This window comes from Amblyomma maculatum, chromosome 5 (genome assembly GCF_055883805.1).
Source record: "Amblyomma maculatum isolate TAMU_Amacu chromosome 5, ASM5588380v1, whole genome shotgun sequence".
NCBI classification, from domain to species: domain Eukaryota; kingdom Metazoa; phylum Arthropoda; class Arachnida; order Ixodida; family Ixodidae; genus Amblyomma; species Amblyomma maculatum.
This window is the reverse complement of record NC_139348.1, coordinates 46,193,548-46,203,352: the sequence shown is the minus strand read 5'-3', so window position 1 is coordinate 46,203,352 and position 9,805 is coordinate 46,193,548. Positions and strand designations below refer to the sequence as shown.

The 9,805-nt window shown below is 49.6% G+C and overlaps 1 pseudogene; it reads left to right on the top strand.

The window, feature by feature from the left end:
- The first annotated feature begins 3,050 nt into the window (after window positions 1-3,050).
- Window positions 3,051-8,122, top strand: LOC146188232 (uncharacterized; annotated as a pseudogene).
- Window positions 8,123-9,805: the final 1,683 nt, after the last annotated feature.

Below are 9,805 nucleotides of genomic sequence, written 5' to 3'. Positions count from 1 at the left end.
CTCGGCGCATCTTGCGCGACACCGAAACTGATAAAGGGACGTCTCTCGGCATCGAGCATTAACAAACAAGGAATATGGAATTGATATGCGTTCTAAAATCACAGTGATAAGGCCTCATGCTGGCGGCTGCTAAAAAGAAACATAAGCTGGGGTTTAGGTTTAGTTAAAGCTGATACGTTTCGTAAGCAAAGCCGACGTAGCTTCTTTTTCTTCTTCTCCGTCAAAGTCGCACCATGGCGACGGCAGCGCCCCAACTCGGCCGCGGTGCTACTTCATATGCGGCGCACTGTGGTTTTCGGCCGCGGCCACCCTACGGCTTCAGCTGGGAGCCCATCTGCAGCTGCTTTAAAGGTGACCATGGCTGCCGGCCCCGGCTACGCGGGGGGGCTGAGACCTGTAGTGGTTATGCTTACGCAGTAAAAAAACAAAAAAAAAACAGTTTTGAAGGTTTCCTGGCGTTACTCCCCCTTAAAAGTCATCCTCGATAATCCAAAATAAACAAAGCAACTTAAACATAAACATTACAAAGTGTAAACACCACGGATTCTTTAAACCCCGTAATAAGGCTTCAGACGAGCAACATGAACGATTTCTGGGTGGGCACGTCACCATTGCCCAAACCAAAGCGACTCATGTTCTTTTACTCCTTGCCATGAACGCCAGCTGTGTCAGATAAGGCGAGGGAAAAACTGCTTATTCAGCTGCACCCAAGCTTCAAATTCGTTCAGTTTCGCTTCTCTTCCTTGTGATGCGGTCTTTGTTTTTCCTAAGAGTAGCGCATTTTTTGAAAACAAAATTTCATTTCATTTTACGTTCCTTACTGCATTTAAGGCAGTGAAGAGGCATGTGGGTCTCATCGGACTTTTTCCACATTCTTTTAATTCTTTCTTAAGCTTTCATTCAGACATCGTCCCATTTGCCCCACATCATCATCAGCCTGATTATAGCCACTGCAGAGCGAAGGCCTCTCCCATATTTCTCCACTTAACCCGGTTCTGTGCTAGCTGCATCCACTTGACCCCTGCGAACTTCTTAATCTCATCCGCCCACCTAACTTTCTGCGCTGTTTTTTCACGGTCCTGCTCGTCAACAGCGATCTGCCAATTCTGGACCGTAAATCGATGGAAGAAAAGTATTTAGCTCCATGGAGGCAATCTAGGGCATTATCGATTCTGGGGAGAGGGTACACATCTTTTTTTAGTGATACTGTTGAGATGGCGATAATCAAAGCAAAAGCGCAAGCTGCCTCTTTTCTTTTAACCAGAACAACTGGTGACGCCCAAGGGCTCGTCGAGCGTTCAATGATGTCTAGAGCGAGCACCTTCTCAACCTCCTTTTGTATTACCTGTCGTTCAGCAACGGATACGCGATAAGGACGGCGATGAATAGGAGCATTATCGCCGGTGTGTATACGATGTTGCAGAAGAGCAGTTCGAGACAATGAGCGCTGATCAAAATCAAAAATGCCTCTGAACGATGCCAGCAGACGACAGAGTGCATGCGCTTGTGGAGGAGAAAGGTTCGGAGCGATCATCTAGGCGTAGTCTTGGAGACTGGAAACTTCAAATAAAGAGCAGTTAGCGGAGGGCGGTAAACCGGTGGTCACAGCAGAGAGATCCCATTCATTTACAGGACACAAAGTAGCGAGCGAGATGCCTTGCGGGAGGGGCTGGATTTGCGATGCAAAGTTCAGAACAGGGAGACATGTTTGGTTCGCGGTCACTGTGACGACTATATGAGCAAGGGCAATGCGTCGGGTTAGGGGAGCATCAAGGGTTGAGGTAACGATATACTGTCCATCAGGAATAGAGGGTACACAGTAAACATAAACGAAAGGAGAGGGCCGGTCAAGCTCAACGACGCTTGTAGCACAGTCTATGATGGCTGCAAGGTCAGAAAGTCGAGGCCAAGAATGATGTCGTGAGGACAATGATGCAGAACTGTGAAGAAGACGGTAGTATGGCGGCCAGAAATCGTCACGCGTGCAGAGCACAACCCAATGACCTTTGAAGTTGCTCCATCTGCGACACGCACAACCTGTATAGGTGCAGGGGTCAGCACTTTTCGCAAGCGAGAACGGCGCTCTGAGCTCATGACAGAAACTGGCGCACCGGTGTCAATGAGGGCTTCAACGGCTGTGCCATCCACGAGCACGGTGAGCAAATTACGGCGCGTAGGAAAAGCTAGATGGCGATTTGAGATAGTGGTCTCTACTGTAGCATCGCCTCTAAACACTGCAGCGCCTAGTTTTCCGTTGAAGAGTGGCCATATGGACTGGGAGATGAAAATCGACGGCGTTGGGGCGAACGGGACTGACGTCGGGGGGGGGGGGATTGGTTGAGGCATGAAGACTCGGTATCAGCGGCTGTGCTTGAACGTTTTTGACGAGTTCGGAATGGACGAGAGTGGTCATCGTAGATAGAGGAGTGTGGCAGGCGGGACCTTTGTGGCTAGAACCAACGATTGCGGCAATAACGGGCGATATGGTCGACGCAGGAACAAGTAAAACAAATAGGTCAGTTATCAGACGTGCTCCGTTCGTCTGGATTGCGTCTACGCTGGGCAACATAGGCAGGTCGGCCAGAATAAAGGTTGCGAGCATCGGGGACATAAGCAAGTCGGCCAGGATAAACAGTGCGAACTTCGGTGTCATAAGGAGGTCGACCAGAATAAACTGAGCGAATGTCGGCGAAAGTGGGCAGGCCTGACGGCAGCAACATAATTGAGTCGCAAGGTGGCGAGCTCTAGGCAGGCAACGGCCTGAATTATAGGAAAGTCCGGGTGGCGGCCGTCGGCCAAATGTCGCGGCAAGGTAGCGGGAGCAATGGCCTCGGCGTTCGCGGCGGACGATACGGGTTACAATTTCGGTCGAAGTTGGCTGGTGTTGGGACAGCAAATCTGGACACGAAGAAGTCGGAGCAGTATTTAGAATGCGGGCAACGACCTTTGGCGTCTTCAAAACAGCGGCATTCTTTGATGATGGCATCAACTGTGTTGCAATATTTGTACACAAGCAGGTTGAATGCATCGTCTGCGATGCCCTTCACGATATGACCAAGTTTGGCGGATTCCGACATGTTGTGATCTACTTTGCGCCAAAGGGCGAGGACATCCTGGATGTAGGCCACGTGTGATTCGGCAGCTGTCTGGAGACGGGTTTCGAGGGTTCGCTGTGCTGCAAGCTCTCGACCAAGGGGCCTTCCAAAGAGTTCGCGGAGCTTCTCTTTGCAAGCATCCGAAGTGGTCAGCGGATCTTCATGAGTCTCGCACCATGTGACCGCAGTGCCCTCGAGGAAAAAACAAGTTTCGCTAGCACGAGGGTGGGGTCCCAGCGATTATTTGGTGCTCACACGTTCGTACTTGAGTATCCATTTGTCCACGTCCATGGTGCCGGTACCAGGGAAACTGCCAGGATCGAGCGGATGGGTGAAGATGACCGATGGCAAGGCCTTCATTGGTGTGGGGACGGTATCTGGAGGAATCTTTGGGCAGGAAAGCAGGCGGCCGCTGCGGAGTTCCGTCGCGCGGAGGCTGACGCCGCGATCAACGGCGGCATCTCCACCTAGGTGTTACGTGGAAACACGATGTACTTACTGTATATCTATGGCACAGTTTGAACTGGCATAGCAGCGAGCAGCGAGCAGCAACAGGGAACCAGTCCAACTTCTTCGTCATCACCTTGTCCCTTCCACGTGGCAAGAGGACACACTTGGTCGTCGTCGTCGCGTAGCAATATTGACGTGTATTATACCTTTTTGAAAATCAGCGCTTGTACCATGTTTCCTTGCTCGTTCGTGTCTTGTCAGCGCTGTTTTATCACAATCAATGATCAACGACCCTGTTCATCGGTCTTAGGATCGCATATGTTTTTTTCTGTCACGCAGCACGTCATGTATATATAATTTAGCACTTTGAACAATAAAATGTGTTGTCAGTCAGCGCTGTGTTTGTCTCTTTCTCATCTTTGCCGTCGTCCTTCACGCGGTTTATTCCAATGTGCAACCAACTATCCCGGACTTCAACGCTTCGAAGCTTCATTTGTCATTTCGGGGGTCCTTTTAAATGTTTGTGGTCCGATCCTCATTCCACCGTTTCGCGCACTGTCGTCGCTGTTTGCCGAGCACGCTCGCTGTCATTCTGCATAAGAACCAAGAGGCTCCTGCAAGACGCCATACCTTGTACGTCTTTTTCCACCCTTCCGTAAGTCATGGTGCTCAGATCTGAAAGATCTTGAGATCAGAACGGCAAATACTAACTCGCCTGCACAGAACGTCGCTCTCTGTCCAGTTAAACAGTTAGCCGCAACCAGCAGCCGCAAAGCGTCGAATACGAGAGTTTATAGACGCTGCGGAGTGGGCAGCGGAATCCTTGATGTACCCGAGGACACCTTGACGTACCTGAGGACAAGCCAACCCCAGTAGACTTGTACTGGGAGTGGGCAGGTCCACAACACTGAAAATCTGGCATTTTCTATGGACGTCCTCAAGGTACATTCTGGCCCTAGGTCCGAATATCGCTGTTTAGCCGTGGAAAAGAGCGCCTGAGCACCTGCAACTTGGGACACAGGCTTAATGTTCCGGAAGGAGAAAACGAGCGGTGCATATCTCAAGATGTCGACGTTGCCGCCAAATGCAGGCCTCGGATGATACGACCTCCTCTTCAATCTGTCGAACGGAGCACCTCTTGTGTGTTATGCCCGCGGACAAAGAGGGTGTGCTTTTCATCTCGTAATATGGATCCTGGCAGAAATCAATGGCTCCCTTTTTTCAAGAAAAACAGGTCCAGTACGGGCAAGCGAATTCTGAACATGTCGTAAATTTTCTGAACGACTGTCATACGAATCAGCTCAGTGCAATGGAAATTAACATCCAATATTTGTACTACTCTCTGCCTCAAGATAAGTTGTTTGTGTGTGTCCAGGAATGCATCGATTAACTTGGAAGTGTGCCTTTTCAAAATTCCGCGGTAATAAGTGCTAGTGGGTTTTCAGCACTTTTACCTTTTTATCTTAATTCAACTTTTACTAAATGGAAAAACAGCGTTTATCTTAAAATAGATGTTATATGCATTGGCTCAGGTATAGCTCCTATTCTTAGTTACTTACTATTAGCTAAATTTGACAGGCTACTCCAAGACTACCTTGAAGCATCTAGGTTTTTAGAATCTTTGGATTCGAAGACGACTATTTACTGGTTTTGGACATCAGCTCTGAATTTTACGAGCATGATGTTTTCAAAACCCTCACCATTTTTGTGAGCGTCTTAATTAACGAGCTTTGACTCACCAAATTCCAGAAAGCAGAGCAATTCCTTTTTTAGACTTAAAAGTTATATTTTTTGACAAGCATTTGGGCTGGGCGTAAGAGTATCGTTTCAGGAAGCCACTACTGCAAATTCGTCCTGCGCATTCCAAACCGATAATAATAGCCATAGCACCTCGTGTTCTACGAATGCCGTCAACAAATTTTGTGAGCCCCTACTCGACTTCAGTCTCGCTCAAAAAAATCTTGATTGGCGACCGCAGGCTACCCAATTTATAACATGGTTTCCGTTGCTGAAGGCTTGACAAGGTAGTAACAGAAAGACTAAAAAAAACGATAGCCTGAAAGCTCGGATAAGTAGAAAAGGACAGTTGCAAATCTGCTCATTCACATCCTGTTGCATAATCTAAAAAAGATAGCACAACATTCTGAGGTACGATTTGCTTCTCCGTTTGGTGTAAGCTGTCTATACTTAGTCGCACCAGTCATCCACTGACTGAGCCAAATCTTCCTTCCATGACGAAACGCAAGAAAAGATTTGTTGACTGCACTGAGTAATTTATTCTACGAGATTCCTCTATCACGAGTAAAAGTTTATGTAGGCCAGATGGGAGAAGGATTGAAAGAAAGATGAACAGTGCATCATAAAAAGGATGTGGCAATTCAGACGCCCGTAGTCTGCCTCTTCACTACCTTACATGCACTAAGGAATGTAAAATGGAATGCAAACCTCTTTACGAAAAATGGGCACATAAAGGAATAATAAAGACCACCTCACAAGGGACATAATGGAAGCTGAAAGGATTAGGATAAGAAGATAACTGCCTTTGGTTTTGGCATGCGCATGACATCTAATTTTTACTGTCCTGCATCACGCCACATATTTTTACTTGAACATTTCCACAAGATAAACGGATTTGGTGAAAGGACAGGCAGAGAGGTTGGCCATAATAATAACAATCTGGCCTGCTACTCTGCACTGGTGAAGGGGAGGGGAAGGGGACAAGAAAGAAGATCATAATGAATGACGATGTGGAAGAAAGCATATGAAATATTAATACAGGCACGGCAGCTTGCTTTACAAGGGCGAATGAAGTCCGATGGCACACAAAAAACGGCAAAAAGCCCGAACAGCCTGGACACATTTCCCCATGTCCTGCCAAGCACCCAGCAGCCGTTCATCCGACATAGGTCTCTTGTCGAAAAGCTTCAAGAATGCGGCTAGCAGACTGTTTTGGCACGCATACTGTTTTATTTCTTGGGTTGTGCCGAAGCCAGCCGCGTGCCTGCGTTCCTGTGCTTAAGGCAGTGGCGTGACTGCGTTCCTGTCGCTCACGCTTCTCTCCCTCTTCTGTAACCCTCTCAGCACGAGAGGTTTAAAATCTCGGCTCTGGGCAATAAACGTTGTTGTTCACTGCCGACCAGCGTTCATGTTGCAGCGCGTGTTCGCGCTGGCTTTACTACAGTGGCGACGAGTTCGAAAATTACCCATGCGGTAAACGTTGAAGCCGACAGGCTGCCGCAACGTGAAGTACCGACGAGAGCTATGACCAGCCTGCAGCTCCCGACTTTCGACGACACATCAGATAACTGGAAAGCGTACCCTACAAGGGCTGAAGCACATTTTGAAGCCAATGCTGTTACCGACCCAAGACGGCAGCGAGCCTTGCTTGTGGCAGCACTCATCTCGCAGACTGTTCAAGTGTTAGCGGGACGAATTGCACCTCGGACGCCGAATTGCCTCACTTATGACGAAGCAGTCGCGGCTTTAAACAGCTACTACGACCCGAAGCGTCAAGAGATAGCGGAGAGCTGTAAATTTTTCACCCGTTGTCAACAAGAGGGTGAGGCAATGCAGGCATTTCTGGTCGAAATACGGCGCATAGCAGATCTGCAGTTTTGGGACAGGGCTAGACCGAATGCCGAGGATAGAATTGTTTGCGGTGTACGCTCAACTAACCTACGCAAGCAGTTACTGGCGAAGAAAGACTTGACGCTTGAGAAGGCTGAAACGCTGGCAATAGCAGCAGAAACAGCCGAGAAAGATGCAAACGATATTAATGCAGAACAACCAACGGGGCTAAGAATGCAAGCCAGTCATCGCTCTTGATCGCGAGATAATCATACCAGCGGCGCAGTGCAAGAGTGCGGAAGATGTGGAAGCGCGACACACGGTGATAACGCCTGCCGCTAGGCTAACGCACGATGTTTCCGCTGCAGGCAACGCGGTCATTTGGCAAAGAAATGCTACAAGGCCAGAACAGATGGAAATGCTGCCAGGCGAACTACGAGTGTCAAGGCACTGACAGTTGAAACAGTGTCTGGCAACGAGAGCACGGGTGAGGCACACGTCTGGACGTTAATTTCGGAAAGGAAAAACGGGTTGGAACCACCGTTTCGCCGCACATTTTGGTGGGGGGAAATAGATCTGGAAATGGAAGTATACACAGGATCCCCGGTGTGCGTCATATCACGCAACGTTTCCTACTGACACCGAACGCAGTGGCCATGCTTGAAAACGCCACATGTGAACTTGTCATGTTACGCGGGACAACTGCCGGTGCTTGGTGAACTCGAACTTCCGGTGCGATACAAAAATGCGTCGGTAACCTGTCCACTTATTGTGTTTGACTGTTCAGGACCGAGCCTGTGCGGTAGCGATATGATTGCGGCACTTGGCCGGACGGGCGTTCCGATGACAGAACTCACTGCGCCGGATTCGACAACAAGAAACGCGTCAAGCGACCACATGCCCAGCCTTCACCGGACGCTCCAGGTCAACGGGTTGGCGGGGCGCGACTACCTGAGCGTCAGCGTGCCATGGCCGGAGGCGCCGTGCTGCTAGGCCTCGTCCACCGTCGAAGAAGGTTCAGGACAGAGCAGCTGGGCAGGCGCAACCGCGGGCGGCCTTGCGAACACGCGAACCATCAGGGTGCTACTGCTCGTTGACTATAAAGATTTCTTTTGGACAGACAAGGGCTCATCAAGGGACCGCCAGCCAGCCTAAAGCTCAACGAGACTGCGACGCCGAAGTTTTGTAAGGCCAGATCTCTTCCGTACGCCCTCTGTGATAAGGACTCTCGTGAAATTGATCGGTTATTGTCCCTTGGTGTCTTATCACCCGTGCAATATTCAGAATGGGCTACGCCCATCGTAGTTGTCCTGAAAAAGGATGGAACCGTAAGAATATGCGGAGATTTTAAGTCACGCTTAACCCGGCCTGTGATATAGAGCATTACCCACTTCTAGTGGTCGAGGACATATTCGCGAACTTAAATGGAGGTGAATACTTCAGCACCTTGGATCTGAAGGACGCGTACAATCAAATGCCCCTTGACGAAGCGTCAGGCGGGCTTTGTGTCATCAACACGCATCGCGGACTTTTTCGTTACAACAGACTTCCGTTTGGAATAGCTTCTGCCCCAGCTATATTTCAAAGAAAGATGGACGCTGTAGTCAGCGGGCTACCAGCCGTCGAAGCCTCCCTTGATGATGTGTTAGTATCCGAAGGCAAAGGAGACAACGGAACGCGGCTCAAGAATGCGTTGGAACGATTCCGGGAGCATGGTATCAAGCTTAGGGCCGACAAATGCAAGTTCCGGCAGACTTCAGTGACTTACCTTGGACATCGTACAGATCGGCAAGGCCTACACCCTATCGAAAAAAAACGTAGACGCCATTATGCAAGCCCCTCGCCTAAGTAACGTGAGCGATCTGCGTTCGTTCCTTGGTATGCTCACGTACTACGCACGGTTTCTGCCGAATATGTCGACTGTGCTCAGCTCGTTATGTCGACTAATGGGAAAAAGAACCCGTTGGGAGTGGTTACAGCCGCAGCAGTTGGCATTCGAGCGAGCTAAACAAAGTCTGAAGAATGCACAAATTCTCATGCATTTTGATCCTAACAAGTAGCTGAAATTAGAGTGTGACGCCTCTCCGTATGGTGTGGGCGCAGTGCTGTTTCATTCGATAGGAAATGAACACATGCCAATTGAGTTTCGTTCCAGAACACTAACAAAAGCAGAGCAAAACTACTCGCAGCTGGAGCGAGAGGCACTAGCCCTCATCTTTGGCGTTTCTCGATTCGTGACTATCTTCTAGGTCGGCAGTTTACTTGGTGACCGACCATCAACCACTGCTGGGACTGCTCAGGCCTGACCGTCAGACGCCGCCGATGGCTGCCGCGCGAATTCAACGGTGGGCACTATTCTTGGGTGGCTACCAGTACAAGTTATAGTACGTGCCAGGGAAACAGCTGCTGACAGCAGATGCCCTCAGCAGGCGACCAGCGCCGACTACGGAACCGGGGACCGAGGGTGAACCGCCGGAGTATGTCCTTTCATTGGAATCCCTGGAAGAAGGTATAGTGACGACGCGCGAATTGCAAGAGCTGACGGCCAAAGACCCGAGGTTAGCCAGTGTCACACACTACATTTTGCTTGGATGGCCTAAAACGCCTAAAGGAATGGCGAGAGACTTGTTGCCGTTTTTGATCGTAAGCTGGAGCTATCGTGGGCTCACCGTCTTATCTAGTGGCGCAACAGA